Source organism: Phalacrocorax carbo, chromosome Z, assembly GCF_963921805.1.
Source record: "Phalacrocorax carbo chromosome Z, bPhaCar2.1, whole genome shotgun sequence".
NCBI lineage: Eukaryota > Metazoa > Chordata > Aves > Suliformes > Phalacrocoracidae > Phalacrocorax > Phalacrocorax carbo.
Window position 1 is genome coordinate 75,997,446 of NC_087548.1, and position 25,417 is coordinate 76,022,862.

Consider the following 25,417-nt stretch of genomic DNA (forward strand, 5'->3'; position numbering starts at 1 on the left):
ACTAAACCTTCCTCCTTTTCTTCTTGGTGTTGGTACTGGGGTGCACCAGAGACCTTTACAAAATGTATTCTACTATAATGTAACTCCAAATTCAATCTCGCTAGCCCTGTTTACAGTGGTGTGTGTCTCTTCTGCAAAGTGCAATTTAGTAATCTTAGTTCCTTGTAATCTGCCCTTCTTTTTCTGTTTTAGCTTACAAACATATGCACATATATTAGAATTTATTTTTTTCCCTCCACATTGCTCTCCTGTGTAGTTGTTTCATTTTATCCTGTGGGGGTCTCCTGTTTCACTTCTGATGCTTTGCTAGTTTTGTGTATTATAGTCTAAGTGCTGCTACTTAGTATTTTTCCTCAGTATGTAAGTTTTATAATGTAATACTATCGTTCACCTTCTTTCATGAAACCCTTCATTAACATGAAGGAAGTCACAAGTAACTCTCTGGGTCCTTTGTGGTTTGTAGGAGATTTGGGAAACTTAACTCCCCTTCTCTGCTCAGCTACAAATGTCATTTATGGTGCTTAATAAGTCTCCTAAAGCTTAAGTTAAAGATAAAGGAAGTGCAATTACTTATTCATATGACAGAAATTTGGACAAGAAAAGATACACTGCAACTACTGAGGAATTCATGCAAAGTCAATGTGCATCCCTAAGTTATCCAGACAGACGGACATCCATGACAAAGTTCCCTCTTTTCCAAAAAGGTTTTCATTTGCTCTGGCCATCATTTGTATGGCAGCAGTTCACATTTCCCTTGATTTAAGGAATTATGTTGGTAATTCTTCTTGAAAAAGTTGCCTTTGGAGGTATAAAAAGGGTTTTTCTGACCCTGTTAACTGTGTCATCTGCTCCTCCAGGTTTTCAGTGCTCAGATGGTTTGACAAGAGGCAGTTATGCCCTCACAGAGCAAAAGCCACAGCACAAACACAGATTCCGTGCTTCCAAATGGACAGTAATTTTGGTGGGATATACTGTAGAAGTGAAGGACAAAAACCTTTTGAGGAGTAAGGAGAAGAGCTAGTGCAAAATTCTCTAAGGGTCGCACAGTTCCTGTTTTCATCACTATAAAACAGCGAGAATTACTGTTAAACAAGGATGATTTTTTTTCCCTGAATTAGTCACTGTACAAAATTAAGTTGATTGTCATTTCATGGGTCATCAAAAAGTAAAGAAATCATCTATGCTCTGTTTCAAAACAGAATGTAGGAAAGAACAATTTACAAAGTGCCAGTCTATTCTAACATGTCTGTTAAGAATTTTTATTAAATCAGGCAAACTTTTTGCTTGCTTTTAGAGTTATTAATAGTTTAATAGCTACACCATTTTACTGCAAATTTTAATTGTACAAACTTTCACTGCTAGTTAATTCTTCATAAACTACGTCAGAGACCCTTTCAGAGGGGGAGCAAAGGTAAGCATAATAATATTTCACGGAACAGGTTCCTCTGTAAAAAGCTCAGAAAGGCTGAGGTTATCAGGGTGAAAACAGAAGCTAAGGTCATGTTTGGTTAACTAGGAATTACTCACTTCTGCAGTCCTGTTTATAGTTATTGTTGTAAAATATTTTTATGCTGTTTTCCCTCTCTCTCTGTGTCTATAGACTTGGTTAACAAGGTCTTTCTTTTAAGAATAATAACCACGATCTCACACAGCAATAACAAATTGTTGGGTTTTTTTTCCCTAACAATTAAATAAAAAGAACAATTAAGTCTGCAAAAATGCCTGATGAAAAAGACAAATAAAAATAAACTTAAACTGAAGGGATGTATTGCTGCAGAATTCTGCCAAAAGTCTTTGGAAACACAATCTCATAATCTGTAAACAAAACAGTGATCATTCTACAAAAATCAGTGAACAGAAAAAACAGAGTCCAGGAGAGACCTTTGTCACAACAGATCAGCACGGAATTATAGGCTTTCAAGCTGCCTACACTTTGTGGGTAATATCATACTTTGAACTACAACATTTGATTCAGAAATATTGAAAAAACAACAAGAAAGGAAAAGAAAACAACAACTCCAAAACACATTTAGAGAAGATGAATGAAAATACTAAGGGATCTTGAAAACATGACCTATAAAGAGCAATAAAGTGAGCTGGAGTTTTTCAGTTTATTGAAGAAAAGCTAGAGTTTGGAAAAAGGGGGCAGAATAGCAGTCATGACACAGTTAGAAGGGTATTTCAAAATGGAAGGGAAGCTAGTCTATGTGGGAGATGGGAGAAGAAAGTTTAAATTGCAATAAGGGACACTTAAACTAGACCTTAGTAAAGAATAGCCTCCATAGTAAGAAGCCCTGAAGTACTGAAATAAAAGGGTCTATGATCTCCACCACAGGAAACACTCAGATCTCACAGCCACCTCTCTGGAATGACTGGGGTACACAGCATCCAGCCCAAGGACATGTGCCCTAGACTGGATGAAATCTGGAAGTCCTTTCCGGTGCTCTGGTCACCAATCAGAATGAGATCGGTGTGTCCCCATCCAGGATTACCTACTGGGGATGTACAGCAGCTATCTTCTCCCAGGTGAAGACTACACAGGGGTTTTGCACTGGCCAGTGTTGCCATTCTCTCTTCTTCACCAGCCATGAAGAAGCCTCCATCAGTGCCGTTCAAGTGTGAGATTCCTATTTCGCTTTTCAAAATGTGTCATATGGAGCAGCACTTAAGGCACAAAAACATCTGCTACTGTGCTAGAGCCAGAATATACCTATACTCTAAGGGGAAATATTAATCTGTGTATTCAGAAGAAAAATACTTACCAGTTATCTTGTCAATCCCTTGCAATACTCACAAAAAAAAACCCAAAAACCAAAACCAAACAAACAACCTACAAAATAAACCCTTCTGTAGTGTTACCTTCAGGTTTTTTAGTCATTCAAGAATATTGGGCAATAGTTTTTGGAGAAAAGTCCCATATCAATTTGTAAAGTGTCTGCATGCTGTAGTTGCCCTCTGATGATACCTGACTATTTGCAAAATTTAAATTCAGAGCCCAGAATTTTCACAGCCATGGGTGTAACACTATGTAATATTTTCTAAAAGACAGAACAAAATAATGCTGATCAAAAAGTGGAAATTCCATTCTTTCAGAAATTTTGACATTTCAGAATGTCGTGTTTTATACATATGATATTGAAGGAATTGATAAAGTGCTTAATAAAGTATAATTGATAATTAATATGAAGTACTGAAAAGTAGCACTGTGTCATTTCAATATGAAGCTGAGCCTATCACGGCTTCTGTGAAATCTCCTGATTCTCAGGCACCCAGACTTCGGTGTTTATGTCTTTTCCAACTTCTCTTGAAAACTAAAGCAATACTCCTACTATATCTTACTTGCTATGAATCACGGAGATCTGAAAGCTCTGATATCTCGTCACCAAGACTACCTTACCACTACACAAATCCTACTCTCCTTTAATTTCTGAGATGATCACATTCACACTCAATGAAAAAATACTTAGGTCATTGTTGGAGTAACAGCACCTTGAGCTTTATATTTAGATTTGTAGGTTAGAGCACTTGACATAAAGCCTTCATAGATACTGTATGCTGCAGCTCATATCAGTTAAACCCTTTCAAATGTCCTTATTCAGCTTGGTCACAAAGCTGTCATGAAGGAAACATGATGCCCTGCAACACCCAAATCATAGTACAGTAAAATTGATTGCTGGATGCAATTGATGATTGAATGGATTTAGTGGAGCACAACATTGATCCTTGGAGTAGTTCCAGTGATTGTGTGATAATCTTTTTTTTTTTCATAGAAGTTAAAGAAATCCCTGCTCTTTGATTAACACACAAACAACAGAAAGACATTAGAAAGTAAAGGTGGGCTTCTGACAGGGCTTCATATATATTCCTGTTGGAAAGGAGTAAAACCTGGTGAAAAGGTGGAGTATTAGTGGAAGGTGGAAGACATAAGAGAATGTGAGTTCAAACAGAAAACATACTACATTTAATATAGATGAGGATTTTATATGAGCTGGAATGTAACTCCTTATAGAGGTGATATCTAGTGAAGTTTAAATATTGACCTTTTGGATGATTTTGTATTATGTTTTCATTAATGACCTAGTCACAAAATGGTGAAGATACTGGGAAATTTCTAAAGAACATAAATTTGGAGGGCATCATAGATGGATAGGATTATCTCCATGCTCCAGAGGTAGAAGTGAATGGTGGTCAAGGTAACTGTGGTAAACAGAGCAAGAACAGGATGAAACTGTACAGTGTAAAATATGAAGTCTGTGCAGCTGAGGTCCAATGCAAAGAGATGATGTTCAGAGAGTCTAGATGTGAAAATAAGCAAGGAAAGGCATTGTGATCCATGGTCCCCAAGATCACATGTAATTCAGCATTTAATGAGAGTGTCAGGAGAGTAGGTATGTAGAGAGATAACCTGAGCTTCAAGACAGCGGTTCTGAGGGAGTGTCTTCTGAGGTTGTAGGCAGAAGCAGGAAAGATGAGCTTCAAAATATATTTGTAAACAGGAGAATCAATGCTGTAAAAGATTTAAGCTACTAAGCCCAGGCACAGTGCATGTGTAGCCTATAAATGTTTGTCTGAGATTTTTCAGTTGAAAGGAAAGCCTGTCTCCAGGAATAGAAAATAATTTTATGACACTCTGATTGTGTTCCCTTACTGCAGAAAGGTAAAAGTGACATCTGACAAAGTATTTGTAACTGAGACTTTTATCCATTAAAGGGTTTATATAACCTCTTCGCAAAATCTTCTGGTGTAATTCAATAGGAAGTGTTTGTTTTCCTTAGACCTAATGCTTCTTTGCCTAGGTATGAGATTATTTAAAAAATAATTTGGAAATAATGCTTCCAATTACTGGTTTTGGGATTGAACAGAGGCAGATGTGGACATTTGGCCACTCATTCCTTGAAACAGGTGTTAAATTCCCATCACAAGGTGAATATCTTACACATGAAAAGTTCCACACAGGATACCTTTCCTTGAAGGCAGTATGGAGAGAAGTAGCAGGTGTCTGCTCTGTAGAACATTTCTTCCCTTGTTTCTTTGTAAGAGTTCTTGCAATCCTGCTTGTTGTTGCTGACTGATGCATATTTTAAGGAAAGAGGGTTTTTTGTAAGCATAGCTCATACCAGTTCAGAAGAATTTACCTGTAGCCCATAACTTTGAGTTTGAGAATATTTATTTAAAAGGTGTAGGATTGTATCAAGAACTTTGTTTCTATTTCATTAATGACATCTTTCTTGTGACAGTTGTGTTTATTTGCTTTTATTCTATTGATACATTTTGATGTTGTTCAGGTAGTTGTCCCCAAGAACATAGCTGCTGTTCTGCTTCTTCCACAGCAAAAAATTTACCATCAAGTCCTCTGTGTACAGCCAAAAATGTAATATAGCTTAAATTATAAAAAAGTCAGAGGTAGCAAAGTTCTGTCCTTCAATTTCAACTTCTGTGGTTATAAATTGGTAGACCAAATCAGGACAAAAACCTGGTGCAGTATATAGATATTTCTTATCTGTTCTTCAGTTTCATAATTTTGTCAAAGTAGAATAATTATAACCTATGTCCTTGGTATTTCACTGGACTGAGTCTGTGCAGTTACTAAATAGAAGAGCTTAGCAATTTTAGCTGCATAAAACTCTTCTGGTAATCCTCAGCCTGCAACAGAGAAAGATGTGCAAGCAGCTGCTGCTGAGTAAAGTATGTCCCAGTTAGTAGAATGAAAATATACTGATGAATAAAAGAATGCAATATGGTGAATAAAACATGGCACCAAATGAAATATGGCAATAAAATTCAAGACAACTCTCCCTTTCTTTTCATTGGAACCAAAAAATCAGTCTTTAGCTTCTTTGTGGTACCCACTATTGAATTTTGTACTTAGATAATTTGCTTGCAAATGGTGAGAATAATTTTGGTTTGATTCTGCTTTTGTTTTCATTTTTTTTCCTACATACGTCTTTTCTGTGTCTTTCACAAACAAACCTCAAGGAACTTCAAGTATTCAAAGTATTAATCTTCAGACACGTAAAGGAACACCACAAGCAAATGTTGGAGCAGGGAATTGAATACATCTCGGCTGACAATACATCACACACCTCCATTGACACCTGTGTGGTTTCAGTGTTGCAGTAACTCCTGCTGTCTCTGTCAGTACACTGGGCAACCTTAAATGGTGCTTCGAAGACTGTCTCCACCTCAAGGTAGTATGTAGCTAAGGCTTCAGAAAGCTTTCTGGATAGACTGGACAAATGGACTTGGATCCACCTAGATCTGAAGACAGTTAAGCCACATATCTGATGTTACTGCTAGTGGGGGAACTGTGAAGTGGGGTTGTGGTAAGTTGTCAGCATCCTAGGTTCCTCACTGTGATTTAATCATGGGGACTTCTTTCTTCTCAGTCTTGGGTCCAATTGGATTTATTTTTATCAATTTCTTAGCAAAATCTGCTTGGACTTTTTTGGTTGGTTGGTTTGTTTGTTTTGTATCTTTTTCTGTTGGCTCACAGTTGTTCAATCTTTCTTTTTGTTGTCCACAAAACTGGTTTTACCTGAAAAACAGAAGGCTGTCCCCCTTTGGTGAACACTGTAATCTGTGCCCAAAGGCTAGGCCCTCTGGTCCCATCTCTGCGTTCTGCCACATGACGTGTTAGTCTACAGACACGGACAGTGCAGTCCACACAGAACAACTACTTGTTATTATTATAAATGAAACAATAACTAAATCAAACCTAGTTCATAGTTATCTGACTGCTTGACATCTGCTGTCTCAGCTAAAAAAGCTAAAACAGCTCAGGCCAAGACAAGGCCAGAGGTGTTCTGAGACTGTGCCCTTGCGGTACAAACCTTAGTCATGCCAAAACTCGCATTTACTGGGCTGCAACAAGAGGGGCAGTTTTGTCTCCAATTTTGTATGCACAACGAAATAGAGACATGGTAATAACTCAATCTGAGCAGGAAAGCATGCCATTTATGAGTCCTGGGTCAGAATGATGGAGAACAGTCTTCAGAGACATCTCTCTTTCAGCAGTTTTCTTGGATCTGCTTTTTTTTTACAAAAGGAAAAAAATAGCATCATCTACATCCACAATAAATGTCATTTCCCATTTCCCAACAATTGATTATTAGTGTACTTGCCTACTATGAAGCTTAGGGAAGTCACAGGGAAACACTGCACAATAACACTTGTTTATTCCTAAATACAGTGACAGCTCTGATGCCTACAAGATTATTGAATGAGAAACTTCTTTTAAGCTGTGGCAAGTATCTGAATTCAAACCTAGCTTCTAGATTTAACCTGCCCAGCCTCTCACAGCCTTTTTCATTGTTAATTACCTGAATTCATTTAAGCTGCTCCTTACCCAGAAGTTATGTCTTAGTCTTACCAAAAAGCAAGATTAGTATTACTGCCATTTCAGTAACACCAGCTGAGAGTAAGTTGGAGACTTCGTTGTCTTCATTGTAATCGTGGAAGCTTATGTTCACACCTCCATGCTCCGGATTTTCCCAAGAATCTGTGGTTTTATCTGAATACTAATGAGAACTGAAATAGTAGGCTCTTGATACGGAGACTTCCTAAACACAATGAATGATTAGCAGTTGACCTACTCTTTTTTGGAGAGAAATTACTGAAGTTACTGAACTGTTAACCCTTTTCTGTGTCATGTCGATGAGCTGCTTACTCCATATAGACATAGGATCATAGCATAATTCAGGTTAGAAGGGTCCCTGGGAAGGCTTTCTTTCAACCACTTTCTCACAGCAGAGTCAGATGCTGGTGCTGATCAAACCAGGCTGCTCAAGGTTTTGTCTAATTACATTTTGAAAAACACTCAGGTTGAGCAACTTGCCAGTCCTCATGGCAGAATGGTTTCTCCTTTATGTTCAGCTTGAGTGTCTCTCATTTCAGCTGATGCTGCTGTCTCTTGCCCTCCTGCCAGGTACCACTGTGAAGACCCCATCCCTGCCCCCTCAATCCCTGCCCCATAGGTGGCAGGGTGCTGTTAGGTGCCCCAAAGCCACCTCTGCTCCAGACTGAAGCAGCCGCCACCCTGCAGCCCCTTGCTTGCAGGGTGAGTGCTGGCCATCCCGGTGGCCTTCTTGGATGTCCTCTTGTTCTTGGCATATCTCCTGTCCAGGACCCGCAATGGGGTGAGGTGCATGGATGAGGTCTGATGGGTCCTGAGCATAAGACATCACCCCTGCCCGCCTGTGGATCCCTGCCCTGGGCCCTGCTCACACCGCTCCAGGCCCTGCCCTCATGTGCATCAACTGGTCCCCCTGCTCGCTGTCACGTGCAATGTCCACAAGCCTCTTTCGCCATTACAGTTCACTGCCAGTTGTTAAACAAGACAGGCCTTGGTATAAAGCCCCATGGTTTGTACTTGTTGCTGGTCCCCAGGTAAATACAAGCCATTAACTGCTACCCTGTAAGCCTCTTTCATCCAATCAGTTTTCCATCTGTCTGGCTGTCCACTGTCTGGACTGTAACAACCTAATTTAGATACAAGACATATTATTTGGCAGTGTTGATATGCCCGATAAAGTCAGGGTAAATAATACCCACTGTTCTCCCTCCGTCACACTGCACAAACCTTATTCACCTTTGGTAAATTGATACTGTTCTCAGTCTGCTTCTACTCTTTCACGTACCTAGAAATGTGCTTCAAGAGGATTCAATCCATGATATTACCAAGGGTCAATGTGAGTCTGGATGGCCTGTAGTCTTTGGATCATCTCTTTTGCCTTTTTTGAAGGTGAGTCCTTCTCTGGTCTTTGGAAATCTCCCTCAAGCTCTGTGACCTTTTGAACATGATAGAGGATGGCATTGCAAAGACATCAGCCAGATTTCAGCACAGTGGGTAGGGCCACAGACATGGACTTATGTAGGTTGAGTTCTCCCAAGTGATGTCTTACTCAGCCCTCATCCACTCTGGTACTTCTCCTCCCCTTTGAACCCTTTCACTAAGCACAGATATCAGGGTAGCTCAGGCCTGCCTGTGTCTACTGTCATTAAAACACCCAACCCTCTCAGCAACAGGCCCACATTTTACCTTGTTCACCCTTTTATTACTAGTATAGTAATAGACACTCTTCTTGTTGCCCTTGACATGCACTGCAAGTCTCCAGCTGAGCTATGGCTTTCCCGACACCATCCCTGCATTCTCAGACAATGAGAATTCCCTCTTTGCAGCCTGACCTTGCTTCATTCCATGTCTTTTTGAACTGGAGCTCTGCCATGAGCCTCCTGCTTAGCCATACTGATGTCTTAATGTATTTGTTTTCCTGAGCATCAGGATGGACTATTCATGTGCCTGGAGGATGCCATGCTTAAAAGTCTGCCAACTTTCCTGAGATCCTTTACCTTTCAAAGCTGCCTCCCATGGGACCCCACCTGGTAAAATTTCTGAGCAAGCTTAACACAGTTCACCTGAGGTACTGGATCTGTACCCAACTACTTGCCTTCCACAGTCCCCACAGGATCCTGAACACCTCTATTTCAGGCTCTCTACAGTCAAGGTTGCTGTTGATTATCACTGCTCTGACCATTTTTTCCGTGTTAGTGAGCAGCAGTTCCAGGGCTACATCACCCCAGGCCGGTTCATCCCGCATCTGTCTTGTCCTGACACCATTCAGAAATCTCTTGGAGGCTCATGTCCTGTCATGTTTCCCTTGCCACAGATGTCAGGGGGGATGAAGATCCCCAGGAGAACCAGGGTCAGGAATCAAAGACTTCATCACATTGTTTAAAGAAGTTTCATCTGCTTCCCCCCACAAGGTGGTTCGTAAGAGTCCACTGAGTGTCACACCATTTCCTGCCCTTTTCTCTGTCTCTCACTCTCTCACTTTAGCTCATCTGTTGCCCATCCTATAAAGGACCACCACACACCTCAACTGCTCCTTTGCATAGTGGGCCATCCCCTCCTTGTTGTCACTGCCTCCTTCTTTTAAGGGCTTGTACGCAACCATCACAACATTCTGGTTATGCAAGCTGTCCCACCATGTTTCTGTGTCCCCAGAGATGCTGCAGATCTATGAATGCACAGCACACTCCTTTTCTTCTTTGGCCGTGGGTGTTTGCATGCATACCATTCAGGTTTTGAGCCCTGTTTTGTTTTTCTGGAGGTCTTTCATGTACGTGTCCACCTGTGCCCTACGCTACTCACTCAGATTCACTGAAGATTAGACAGAGGCTCGAGGTCTGGGATTAGGTCCAGAGAACATGTTTACAATAGGTGTACTTGTGCTGACTCACTCAAATTTGGTGTTAAAAATGATGTGCTAATGTGTCTGTTTAGTTGGGGTTTTTAGGTTGGGTGTTTTTTTTGGTTGGTTGGTTGGATATCTTTCCAGAGCAAAATAACAGGAAGCTGGTATCAAATCAGATAATTCGGTAAACGTTTGGGAACAGCAGTTTTCTTTTAGAGTAATTTCTTCCAATCTAGGTATAAAACCCTTATATACTCTGAAAAAAAGGTATAACGTGTTTCCTTTTAAGTAAGTTAAAACTTCCCTGAGTTATCTTGCATAAAGGTTATCCAGAGTGAAACAGCAGGGTAAATAACTACAACTAAGATTCCTACTCTGACTCACGTGAAGCGAAGACTTTGTAATGACTGTTTTACTGCACAACATTCAGATCTAATCCATCATCTCTGTCAAAGTGAAGGGATCAGCTGACAAGTATAACTGAAAATAACTATTTATGATGATTGAGAGGTCCTTGAGAAGTTCTTCTTACCACTGCCATATATAAATGTAGCCCAGAAAATTTCCCTGTTTCCCCAAGACCGAGGCCTGTAGAATTATAATGACACTCATCATCTCCTCTGGTTTAGTCAAAGGTTGTTTTTTCCGTTGCAAATATATCTTTTACAAGGTTCCTACTGAATGTTTGAAATTGATGTGGTCAGATGGGTTGTTATAGAATAGAGTATCTCAGTGGTCTGATTTTATTCCTGTTAAACATTAGTTCAACAAATTAATTTTCTGGTTTAAAGCAGTGGATTGATCTAATTAATTTGTGAATGAATCTGGTATGTGTAGATTGAAAAGGATCTTTAGAGTTTGAGCATGACCTCATGCAAAACTCTGTGTCTATTATTTTATCGAGGATCAAATAGATATTTTACTACTTACCATCAATCAAGCACCCATGTGTTCACAGAAATCTTGGTTAATCTTGTCAAAGAAAGGCTGGGAATGGGGACTACATACATGGATGAGAAGAGAAAGAAGAGAAAATGAGAAGGGCCAATATTGATAACAGAATTAGCCTACCTAAGGTGAACAACATGCAGACACAGGTAAAATGGTTATAAATTTTCATGAGATTCTGAAACAGCCTTTTGGACTGAATACTTCATTTAAAGATGGACTATGATATGTTCTTGTATATTCTGTCCTTCCCAGAAGAATTGAAGTGCGCTACCTAGACAATCTCTCCCAAAGTAATGTTAAATATCTTAAAGCAGTGCCTGGTTTATGAATGTTCTACCTAGGTGTGATGCTACTTGTCTTTCTTTAAACATGGTGTGACATTCCTCCTAAAGAATAATCCTAGCAACTGCATTATAATTAAATTTCTATTGAATACACAGAAATGAAAACATGGGAGTTCAGAAAAGAAGTGGTATCTGCCTTCATGTTTCATGTCTTTTGTTTCCCGCACGTATATACTCTACTTCATTCACAAAATCTTCTTTTTAAACATGACCTTCTTTCTAAGCTCAGTGAGTTACAAGCTTTCTTTTAGAGCAATACATGAACACTCTTGAGCTCGATCCTACTTGAGACATGGAAGAAGGTGGTTGAAAAGTGGAAAGTCCCTTTTACAATAAGTAGGAAGTTTAATCAGATCCCTAATATTCTTATGGTTGCATAGCCTTTTGCATAGTACTCGCTGGCTAAGAATGAAAAGTCACACTTTGGTCTGGTCTAAGGATACTGAAACTTATGAGGAAGTACGTTTATCTTCTGTCTGGCAGGATGACGTTTCCCATTTTTCTATGGGACTGGTGTAATTTAATGTCAGTTCTAAACACCTTAGGGCAAATAATGGATTTTACAGCTCAGATTTTGAGCCAAAAATGGATTTAAAAATGAATGGGATGGAAACAAAAAATCTTTTAATGTTAAACTGTGGTATATGATTTCCGATTAAGATTTTTTCCTAAAGATTTCTGCTTTCCACTTTAGAAGTCCCGCCTAAATAACATAATTCAATTCAGTAACCTGATAACATTCGTTTTTAAATATTCCTTCCATTCCATATCTTTCTTTTTTCCATACACTGTACTGTAACTTTTGAATAGCAGTTTTAACCACTTTGAAACTGCAGTTTTAGTGTATTTCCTATTGGTAAATATTTATCAGTTCAAGTTAAAGAACAAATAGTTCTAAACTGAGATATACTTCATGTAAATATATTCTTTTTCGCTGGTTTCTTGGTATTATATGCAACAGGGGAAACATTTAAAAAATCTTTACTGTTTTATTTTTGAGAAACTGTTAGAAATGATTAATATTTTCATTGTACCTGCAATATATTTAGTGCTGTTTGCTAAAAGAGAAGGATTTTGTATATATTTCAGTAGGTAGTGGAAAGCAGAATCTTGTAAGGTTCTACAGGAGCAATTTTAATTAAATACATAATGTTTAAAAAATAAAGATATTTTCAGGGCAACACTTAGTAACTTGGGTGTGGGTTTTTTTCACATTGGACCTACAAGCTAAGAAATAGCCTCTGAAGTACTGAACAGCCTTTTTCTTTCACTATTGCCAACTAGTATTTTAGGTTTGGTTTAGGTTTGGTTTTGTCTTGTTTCTTTTCTCCCCTGAATCACTTTGTCGACTCTGAACTTAATATTTCTTGTCCTTCTGTCCTTTCACTCTTTTTCTGACCCCTGAATCCCACTCTAAACTTCTCCCATGCTTCCTCATTCAGCGCTCCATGAGAGGCTTTTCCCTCAAACACCTTCTAAATCAGGTAGGTATTAAAAAGCTAAGACAGTTAATGGAAAGGGAAAACAATGGACAAGCTGGAACAGACAAAACCAGTCCACACCTGAACACCATGTTCTGTACCTTGTAGTATGACACTGCCAGTTTGTTTTCTTAATTTAGCAAATCAATTTCAGAATCTCAAGCTACGGACCAGAGTACGGTTATGAAATCGCAAAAAAAAAAAAAAAAAAAAAAGGCAGTCTAACTACTCTACCAAAAATGCTGTTGCTATCTCCAGCTGACAGGTCTTTCTTCACTTCTCCTTCTACAAATACACAGCTTGTTTTCTGAAGTCACTACAGTCACCACACAAACTTGGTACTGGACATTGATTCCAGAAAATTTTCAGTCCAGTATAGACTGAAAGGTATGTTTGTGGTTGGCTCAAGCATTGCTTTAAAGCACTTTAATAAAGAAATTCTACTAAGTTATAGTTTTGAATTTATGATGCTTTTGAATGCAACATTTCTTTCTCACAGTGCAAGAGTAACCACATGATAATGGTATGTTTTCTTTTCCTGTAAATGAGCCATATCAGCCAGGAAACACTGGTGACTGTGCAGGTGACAGCATAAAGTGTTTCTAATGACTGTAATGAGTGATATAAGGGATAAGATTCATTAAGCACTTGCTGTCTGAAGGAATACTGCTGTCTGACATGTTTATTAATAGGCTCTGACATTTTAATGTTAACTTGCATATCCATCTTAATACATGTTGTTTTCCTCTTTTCTTGTGTCTAAATAGCAATTAATTTCCAGCCTACAATTGACAACAATGCACTGAGACAAAGATCAAGCAATGTTTTATAAATTCTCAGAAATGTTGAGTTGTCAACAGAAGCAGAAGTGTTAGTGTTAGTAGAAGTGTTCTTGACATTGATTTATACCTGTTTCATGGGCAGCCTGCAATTTTCTCATTAAGAGGTGAGCCTTCCTGGTTGTATGACATTTTCTCTTTGACTTCTGGCTTGGTACTCTGTATAAGTTGTTTTACCATGAGTATGTCACACTGGGATTTCAAATATTGAGTTAATTTCAGTCTGGATTAGGAAAGCAGAAGGGGAGGGAATAAGAAAGGAAAATACAAATAATGTTGCCAGGACTCTGATAAAGGCTTTTTTTGGGTGTATAAAGCAACTTAATTCTCCAGGTTCTTATATCCTCTCAACATGCTTTCCATGCCTGAAGTGCATTAGGTGATACGATTAACATCAGTCAAAGGTACTTTTCTATCTTCTTCCATACATTCCTTGTAAGAGGGTAAAGTTTGTCAAGATGTAGACAAATATTTCTCCTGCCTTTAGCTCTTGGCCTTGAGAAAACACATGTAAGGTGTTTTGTTAGAAGTCCTGGTGCCTCCTAGTCATAGAAAACATTCATATTTCTTTTCCTTCCTCTTTAATCTTCCTAGTAGCCCTTTACTGAAAGTTTTCTGGTTATGAAAGTTCAACCAGCATGAACATAGTGTATGACCTGTATGACAGACAGGACTTGAATTCAGTCTCTCAGCTGCCATAGACCAGATCCTCCTTTAAATCACTTTCCTTAGCTATCCTTTTCTAAGGAAACAAAACAAGCATTCTCCTTGCATTTTTAATTATTTCTTAAACAAAACAGATTTTAAAAACTCAGCTGCTAAAAACTGTGTTAGACCTCAGCTTTTCTGCCATGGGGAATTTACTCATGGGTTTAAAGCAGATGAAGAACATATCTGGAAACAGTATAATAGATCACATAATCTCTCCATACAATGGCAGTTTAGTCCTGGTAGAAAAGCCTTAGTTCTCAACTGAGTAATTTTGAGCTAGTTAAGTCAGATAGTATGTACTGCAGGAGATTCTCTACCCATCGGTCTCTTCTAAAGCTTTTGTTCTGATCTTTCTAAGATGCCATGTAACCAACATAACTCCTAGTAGATGACTATTATGGCAATAGTCCTCCAAATGGAATCCTCCAAATTTAAGCTGGCAAAAGTACCAGGGAGGTAATTTTGCCCCTGTACTCAGCACTGGTGAGGCCACACCTCGAGTACTGTGTGCAGTTTTGGGCCCCTCACTACAAGAAGGACATTGAGGTGCTGGAGCGTGTCCAGAGAAGGGCAATGAAATCGGTGAAGGGTCTAGAGAACAAGTCTTATGAGGAGTGGCTGAGGGAGCTGGGGTTGTTTATCCTGGAGAAGAGGAGGCTGAGGGGAGACCTTATCGCTCTGTACAACTACCTGAAAGGAGGTTGTAGTGAGGTCGGTGTTGGTCTCTTCTCCCTGGTAACAAGAGATAGGACAAGAGGAAATGGCCTCAAGCTGCACCAGGGGGAAGTTTATGTTGAATATTGGGAAAAACACCTTCACCGAAAGGGTTGTCTAACATTGGCACAGGCTGCCCAGGGAGGTGGTTGAGTCTCCATCCCTGGAGGTATTAAAAAGAAGGGCAGATGTGGTGCTTGAGGATATGGTTTAGTGGTGGACTTGGCAGTGATAGGTTAGCAGTCGGACTCGATGATCTGAAGTGTCTTTTCCAACCTTAGTGATTCTATGATTCTATGATTCTATGATTCTATGAAGACAGCTAGCCCTAGAAGAGACATGCAAAACCATTAGTCATATCTCCATTTATCTAATTAAAAATAAATCAGCTTCTGAGAGTTGGAAGGCATGTGATCCTATTCCTCACCAGTGATTTCATTACAGCTGTGTGTGGTCCTGCTTTCTCAACTATAGGCTTTAGTAAGTCCTATTTTCAGTGATATGTTGCGAAATCAGTTCAAAACTTACCTGGAGTTTTGTTTACAGATTAGAGAGTAATGCCATGTCTAGCAGTAATAGATAGAAGTTTGCTACAGAAAAACAGGATTTATGTTTTTGTGCAATTGCTATTGTCACCTGAGGATTTATTAGTCAATTAAACAGAATTATTGAGACAAACCACCATACTCACTCACAGCTGACCTCAGTAAAACGTCAATAGCTGAATTGCACTATATGTTTGAGGAGCACAAGGAGCACAACAGATGAAAACCACACTAAATGCATATCTTTCTTGGAATCAAGGAATGTGCCTCTCATCTGATTTCTACACAAGCCTACCAATAGCTAGCTCCTACACACATGCCACTCAGTGGGATTGATATTTAAACACTTTACACTGTATGTGTACATACATCATGTTTACAACATGATTTAATTGGGAAATAGTAAATATTGGTCCTTTATATAGCACCTACATATATATGTCTAGTAAATATAACAAGAATCTTACATGGTAGGAGTTTGGTGAGTACAGGAATTGTAGAAGCATTCTCAAACAGTTTACAACACCATGAACACTTTGTGGGATCTATGCTGAGTCCTAGTTATGTTTGTGCTGTTGAGAAAAAGTCATCATTTCAGGGTTGATATTGTGTGAAATCCTTTTAATTTTTATGATATGGTTGAGTCTGAAACTGATACAGATACTCACTTTGCTGCCATAAGCCAAGGCTTCTTCTGTTGTTCTGTTAAAAGGTCAGACCACGTCGGAGTTGGTGAATGCTATGACTAGTTTCAAGGTTTGACAGATACAGTATTGGATCAGTTATTCCAACAGTCCCTAGGCAGTTTTGTCTTTATATGGTAGGTTAATAAGATCAGCACCCACCTCTCTTCCAGAATGCCCTCCTTCCAAAGTGATGTATGTGTGGAAACAAAGTGCAGGCAATACAGATGTATGCTATGAATTAAATTAAATAACTGTGTGCAAGAAGATGGACAATTTATTTCTTAAAAACTTTCTACATAAGAAGCAAAAGTCAGAAGACATATATATTGGAAGAAGTCATATGGGAACCTTATTCAGGTCTGTCCCTTATGAGCCTGAAGTTCTAGTGACAGGAATTATGTGTCAGTGCAGCCATGGACATGGATCCTCCCAGGAATGCAGAGTTTTTTGCTTAAGTACCTACCAGATTTAAAGAAGCAGGTTACCTCTGGTACCAACCACTACAACACAGTATATCATTTCAGCAAGAACATTCCTGAAGGTGTGACTGGGGGACCTTTCTTGCCTGTACTATGTCCCTCTGTAACATTTATCAACCTGCAAGTCTCCAAGTGTGTGTCATATGGCTAATGCTGTTTTAAATGCAGTCTCTGGCATTTAATAAATTGAAGTGGGAGTGTCATTACACAAACAATTTACAAGAGGATTATCCCTAGGGCTCAAAACCTTGACCTAATCGAATAAAATAGTAAACTTCAAACAATAATAAATGTGCACAGAAGGTTGACAAGGAGGCAGTCAGATGTCAATAAAATTAGGCAGAGAAGCATATTGTTAATGAAACATTGTAAGCTCAAGTGTAAGCTGCCTACCTCTAGGGAACCTTTATAATGTTGATGTGTAAATTAATATGGTAAAGAGAAAGAAAAAGAATAGGAAAACAATTAATGGAAAGTAGTATATACTTGGCATCTGAGTTTTGATCAACTTGGAAGGCAGTTACTTATTCTTGAGTATGTGGCTGAAATTACCTTGTTTGGGAAAGTTCCCATGAGAACATTTCTGTTCTGAGTAGTGCTGTCCAGGAGTGTTTCATTGATATCATTTGGTCCCATTTTCATGAGCTTCTGAGCTTCTGGGTGGACCTTTTGGTTGCTCACACTAGCCTGCTGGATCTAGGCCCCTCCTGGGTAAGTGTTCAAGCTACCAGAGAGGAATATTGCTTTCTCTATGATAGGATAAATTATTTATTGAAAGAGAACTTGTTGGATCTAACAGATGAGTTTGTGATTATGGCTCGGTTCTGGAGGTATTTGCTGAAGATATAAGACTGTATTGAAATGACCATTCCTTAATCACTTTGCCAACCCTCTCTCAGGCATGAACTGCCACCCCCGCCCCTGCACAAGCCACACAAAACCCTACATATCTCAATGGATTTCTTTTCCTTAAATAGGTTTGCACAAGACGTGTTCATTACCAAGCTGACAGAAAGGTTAAAATTCTAATGGAAAGGAGAGAAAATGGAAATCCTTTTTCAAATATGGAAGGTAAAGAAGAACTTTCTCATTTAATTCTGGACAGAGAACAGAAAATCTAGGATTATTAGAACCTAAGATTTGGAACACTGTCTTGACCTTTGGAGACCTAGGTTGAAAACATTTCTTTGTTTATAGTTTTGGCTGGAGTGTCTGCACTTGCGAATATATTTTTGGTGGCTTTCACAAGTGCTTATGGTATGGCCTAGAAAAATAGTATGGTCTTCACCGACTTATGTAAAAAGAAAGATGTCATGGGCAGTTTTTAACCTCTTTTTCTGGCTTTCCTCCTTCTCTGCCTGTTGTGAATTTCTCTAGAGGAGGTGAACAGTAGCTGAGGATCTAACCTTCGGTCAGCCAAACACAAGGTGGCAGCTCTGTGGAAAGGGACCCAGGGTCCTGGTGGACAGAAAGCTCAACATGAGTGAACAGTGTGCTGCTGCCGCCAAGAAGGCCAACAGGACGCTGGGTTGCATCAAAAGGGGCATCACCAGCAGAGATAAAGAAGTCATTATCCCACTCTGCTCAGCGCTTGCCAGGCCACACCTGGAGTACTGTGTACAGTTCTGGTCCCCGCTATACAAAAAGGACGTGGACAGGCTGGAGGGGGTCCAGAGAAGGGCCACCAAGATGATCCAAGGACTGGGAAGCTGCCATACAAGGATAGGCTGGTAGAACTGGGTTTGTTCAGCCTTGAGAAAAGGAGGCTTAGAGGGGATCTCATCCCCGTGTACCAGTACTTAAGGGCCAGCTACAAAGAAGATGGAGACTCCTTTTTTACACGGTGTCATATGGAGAGGACAAGGGGGAATGGACACAAATGGCTCTTGGGGAGATTCCGATTGGACACGAGAGGGAAATTTTTCACAGTGAGAACAATCAACAATTGGAATAATCTCGCCAGGGAAGTGGGTGACTCGGCCACATTGGACACCTTTAAGAGTCATCTGGAGAGGGTGCTGGGCCATCTTGTCTAGACTGTGCTCTTCCTAGAAAGGTTGGACTAGATGATCCCTGAGGTCCCTTCCAACGTGAGATTCTGGGATTCTGTGATTTTTTTCATAATTTCTGAATTATGCTGTTCCAAACACTTGCCATCTTGGTCACTCATCCTCAGTGACTCTGTACAGCTTCCACATGTCTGTTAGCTGCTGCTTTTCAGGCTAGAGCTGGCTATATTTCAGTAAAATACATACCACATTCGAAAGTGAGTGTGTAAAGGTAAAGACTGCATGCACACCTTAGGTGTCCATGCCCTGTGTCAGGATCATACCGATCAGGTCTCTGAGGAGCCAGAGGTGTAGGTTCTCCACAATGAGTTGTTAAGAGATACTGCCACCTGTGAGCACTGGGTTCTTCTTATAAAAACTTAGAACACCAAAACTGTTGGAAGCTGTCTTTAAAAATAAACTTGGATACTGGAACTCAAGTTATGAGATGGCTATAGTAAAAGGCTTTACTTCCAAAGAGTCTTGCACTAGTACCCAAAACTGAGGTCAGGTTTTCTGAAGTACAGCACAGCATCCAAGATATAAAACCCAGTTTTAGCTGGATGATAAAAGGAAAAGTAAGGAAAGGGGAGAATTGGATAAATTTCTGTCCAGGATTAATCCAGACAGCAGTACATTATTGAAGGCATAGAACATAACAAGCTGATTATTGATTAATGGATTTTTTGTTTCCTGGGTGTACTATTTAATACTGAAACATTTGGACAGAGTCCCTCCAACCTACCACATATGAATTTACCAAGTAATTCAGAGCCTTTTGCCCACAGGGCTTTAGCTGTTGAGACTTAGTCTGTGATATATCTGTAGCTCTGCAAATATTCTGCACCAAAGAAATTCCATCTTTTGATCATTCCTTTCCAATAAATGGAGTATCAGGCAGAAACACTCCCCTGCAGTAAAACCTGAATGGCTCTTTTTTCCTTTTAACAAAGTTGTAGAGTGTTACATAAGAACCAGAATTGCGTTAAAGGAGCATATGATCTGCAGAGCCATAAAACTAATAAACAGTGTGGACTTGAGGAATAGTTATGAGAAAAGAGCTATGACTGTGGTAAACATAGTTAATGGAGTGTATGGCATAACAATCAACTTCTGCGTAAAAGGCAACCCAGTGTTATCAGTGCAGTGGTTGAAATTCTTCAGCCTTCTTTGTTTCCCTTATGAATGCTTTCTCTATTCATTCTGCAAAATGAAGAAACATTTTTTTAGAAAAATGAATAAGAAGGGAAGAGCTGTCCTAAGTGGGTATCTGTGCTAAGATCTGTTAAGTGCTTCTAGTTGCTAAATATGGTACAGATTTTGTCTTGGTGTTCAAAAACCCTAACTCATGTTGAGTTTAGTTCTTGGATGATAAGAAGTCTGTCTGGGAAAGAAGATAAACTAATTTTTCTTTGTTCTAGGAGTCTGCACATACATTTTCAGTAAGAATGAGAAATATTTGTCTTCTCTCATCAAGAATCTGCAGACTCAAATTTTCCTTTATGAGGCACAGGTCGTTACATTATGAATGAAGTCAGAAATTTCAGAGGTTCACTTTACTTTGGAGGACAGTATAGCGTTGTATAGTAGGGAAAGAAAAAGGTATTATTTCAGTAATAGAATACCTCTACCTTCTTTTGTCTTTTTTTGTCCGTATTTTCTTGTTCGCTCCACATCAGACATGGATTAATACCTACCTCTTTCCTTTTTTTCAGATTTTGTATATATTCAGAAAGTCTTCTAGAATTTATCTTTCTGAATATTTTTTTTTCTATAAACTAAAAAAATCCATTGTATTCCTTTATTCCTTTCAGAATTCTGACTGATAAACTTTTGCTTGAGCATTTTTAATCAACTGCTAAACCAGCTCCTTTTTGTACTTGGCAAATTGATGTCGAGGTTCATCAGTTTTCATAAATGTGAAACGTTTCCTGCAACCTGTTTTCCACTCCACAACTTTTACTTGATTGTGAAATCTACCAAATATTTTTTTGGTTTGAGTGTGTGTGTCTTTCAGCTGAAACTTTCCCGTGTGCCCTACTGCTAGCAGTAGCACATCTCAATGTCCTTACACTGTAGGAAAACAAAATTTTAACTCTCTTTGATTTGACCACAGCTATGTCACTGTGTTCACCTTTTCATCTCAGCTGCTTAGACATTTTTTTCTCCAACATCTGTGATACCAGTATTCCTTAAGGTAATGCTGGGTGTGGTGTGCACACAGCACCCAAACAGCTCTGGATCTTCTGGGAACTAACCACTGGTCCTGAATCACAGAATCACAGAATCACAGAATGGTAGGGGTCGGAAGAGACCTCTGCCAGATCATCTTGTCCAACCCCCCTGCTTGAGTAGGGACACCCAGAGCAGGGGGCACAGGAACACGTCCAGGCAGGGTTTGAATGTCTCCAGAATCCATTCTTTCCTGTTTATCTACACTTATGGCAAAGGGAGTTCATGACCATGTTTTAGGTAACTTGGCCTAATCACAGCACCATGAATAGTAAAAGCTGAAGAAATAAAGGTACATTTTGTGACAAGTTGTTCTGCCAAAATGTCTAACTTGTGCATATTACTTGCTTTAAAAGGTTAAATTATTGTAATATTGTTGGTTATGAATGGAGGCTGGCACTTGCAAGTCCAGAACATCTCTAGGAAGGCAACATTAGAAGAGTACTGAAGCTGATTTGGAAATGCTCTGCGTAGCTGCTGGCTAACAGTGTACCTCACATTGCTTCGCTTTTGTAATGGTACCACAGTTGTATGATCTGCTCATCTTGTAGTAATCAGTTAGTACCTTCAATTTTAGAGATTTGTTTCATTTCCATTGGCTATCTTTCAGCCAACATGTGGTTGTTTCTCACAGTGATGTCTTTTAGTTCTACTTCAAGAAACGTTTTTCCAAATCTACATAAAGATTCACTGTAAATTATGGAAAGTAGACAAAATTAATTAGAACACATAATTGGGCTTCCAAAGGAGGAGGTCTTCTTCAGACTGAATCTGAATGCCAATCTTGTGGTTGGTTTAGAAAAAAAAATACAACAGATCTCCTTTGGATTCAGAGTCTGTATTTGGACTTACATTGCTGGTTTTAGTGAGAAATCCCTGGCAAACAAATTCCTGGCAAACAAGTAAAAAGTCACCGAGTTTTGCATACATTTCTTAGGTTTGTTGGCGACAGAATGGGAAAGAGAATCTTGTACATGTTCTTTCTTCCCACAGGTGTGGTCTTAAACTAGTAAGTGAACATCTAGACTCAAAGCTTTACTCTCAGGTAAGCAAAAATATTTGCATAGGAGGTAGAACACCTTCAATCAAAGTTAACCTTTCCTGCAACACCAACAAACTCATTTACTGAGCACCTGCATTTTTGAGTCAAGTGGACTCAAAACACAGGTTTTGAAACCTGCTCACAAACACTTAGGTGCCCATCTTAGTCACTGGACTTCAGAGTGTAGGAGGAGAGAATATGAAGTCCCTTACACTCAAAACAAAATGGAAAGCAAAAATCATGGTAACTGCCGTGAAAACACACATCAGTTTTATGATGAACAAAATAATTCACTTGATGTGAAATGGTTTGTTGCTGAACTTAAAAAAAAGAGGTGTGTTTGGAGTTCATTTGGCATGCAACTTTTTCTGCCTCTTCTCTGTTTGCTCATTTGGGTTTATTTTGTCCTGCTGCTGAACCAAGCAACCAATTATTTGCACATCATTAGTCCATTATACCTCTCAGGATTTTGTGGTCCTTGACAACAAATGAGGAGGTTTCTCTCTGTGGGGACAGAGATGAGAATTATTTCTGTTTTTCTCAGCAAAAGGATCAATCCACTGAAGCCTCAGGGGTAACCGGCCACAGTTACAGTTACAGCCTACAGGCGGTAGAGGAATTTCTCTCTCTTCACAGCTGGAGCATCTTTGGAGTATTTGTTGTGCACTGGGGTTGGCTTCTTGGTGAAGGGCTGTCATCTGTGGACATTGTTTCAGGTTATACTAGTGCTGCTTATCCCTGACTCTAAAATCTCTCTTTGTACATTCCCCAGCCCTGGTTGATTATCTCTGTGAACATTGTTCATGTGATGTTTGGTCCTGCACAGATCATATTAAATCTTAAGTTATGATACAGTTGTTTGAAACTTTGTTAGGTGAAAGGTGTTGATAAAATAGTTTGCCTGTGGACCTCTGCTGGGCTAGAAGAATAAGATATTATACTGAATGTAGCTTTCAATGCTAACTTTTGTAACACTTTCTTGAGTTTTATTATTATACATATAAAGTGGTTTCAGGATCAGACCAGATACCATTTAATGCCAAATCAGTTCATGAAGGAACTCAGGTTGTTTCCTTGCTCTGGGATCCATTCCCCCAGCTTTCTCCTGACAGCATGTCAGTCTCCTGACAACGGCTCAGCTTGGCTGATGTCATTGTAAGTTTTTTGCTTCTGTTTTCAAAAGCTTTTGGTTTTGTTTAGAAAATATGTCTGAAAAATGTTCATTAGAAAATAGAATTATGTCAAAATATGCTGAGAATATCTTATTGTCTGCTTGGAATAAAAGCATATAGATACGCACTTCGTATACAGATTTGGACCAGCTCATGTTGGTGTAATCCCTTTAGACACAGCCTGTTTGACTAAGTACCTACTTTTTACTCCTGCTGAGAGGTAGCTGGTTGCAGCCTGCTGGAGTGATTGCCTGGTAGCCTATCACAGTGTCAGAACCATTACATGCTATATCAGCAGATGGTCCAGACATGACCTGCAACATCAGCTGGTGGCATCATTACCTTACCTGCTGACCCAATACTTTAAGCCCCTACTTTCAAATACTAAATTGCTTGCTCTTTGGCTGCTTAAACTTTTTCTTTCTCTTGCTTTAACAACAGGAAAAATCAATATATATTTTTGCCACCTTAATGTATTTGCCTCCGTTACTTTTTAATGGCACGCATTACATTTCATTTTGCAGCTCTTCGGCTGTTTGGCATATTATCCCTGGCTATTTAAATGCTCTTAAAAATCTATTTATTGACAAAGCAAAAAGTAATGAAGCTTTCAGTCTGACACCCAATATATGAATCTCGACAGCTACAAAATGTTACACTCCTGATTGCCATACCTGGAACTATCAGGATGCAGACAGAAGGATTTTTTCCTACTGAGGTGCTGGAGGTGTTGCTCACTTCTGTTTTCCACAGATTCTCTTTGTGACCCTGGGTAGTATTTCTGTGCTTTAGGAACAGTGCTGGTCTTTTGCTGAAAGCATATATGTCCTATCATTTTAAAGTACAGACAGGCACAGGTCTAAAACCATTGCTCTGTCTCCTGAGATTGCTTCTTAGGGCCTGCTAAAATTGCTGTCCCCTCTCAAGTGAGATGAACTAGAGAAAATATGCCAGGGATGTTCAAGGGCTCAGGCACCTCAAACATAAGAAATTCTTATCATCTATGATCCTTTGGGCTGCACTGCTTCTCTTTCAAGGGGAAACAGCATTTGTTGCCTAAGTAGCTCTAGTGATGACTAAATTTCATGGCGAAATATTCCAGTGAGGACTGTGGCAAAAGAAAAAATTTTGATTAAGGGAAAACTTTCACTAATAATTACATCTTATTCTGACTACTGCTACTTGCCTAAGGTAGTTCAGATATGATTTTGGAGTACTACCCTGGATTTTAATGATATGGACTTTCTGCCCCACATTATTTAGTGCTTTGTATGTTATTTGTTGGAATTCAGCAGTGAGTAGTAAAAGGAGGAGCTAATCGATGCAGGCTGTTAATATCAGATTGGAAGACGTGCTTGAAAGAGACCATGTATAGGCACTGAATTTTATTTTGTTAAAACATGGGTCAGACTTCAAACCACTTGAGCTACTGAGTTAGCCCATGAGTAGTTCAGTGTAATGCTACTGTGGTCTTTTTCTTAGGGAATGTTGAAAATGTGTAATGAACACTTGAAAATTACTGTACTGCTAGCCCTTTGGAAAAATCTGGTATTTACAAACTCAAAATTTTAAATGGAAAAATCCCCACAAACCAAAAATACACCCAAACACCCAAAATACTCAAACCAATGTCCTGAATCACTGTATTAGTGAAGGGAAAACAGAGAAAGAATAAGGTAGCTTCAACACATAGGTTGTATATGGTGCCTCTACTGCTTTGTATAAATATGAATCTTCTTTCTCTCTCCAGTTTCCTATTTATATAAAACAATAGTAAATTTTTAAACAGATCTTCAATATACTTCTATGAGGAAAGAAAAGATGAATCAAGAACTCCTTGAGCTTATCAATAACAAGAAAAGTTTCAGATATGTTCAAGTGATGACCATCAAAATTAATGAACAATTATAATAAGAAGGTAACTGTGCCATTGCAGCAAGACTGTTGCAGTTCAACCCTTGTAGGTAGCTAAGCCCCACA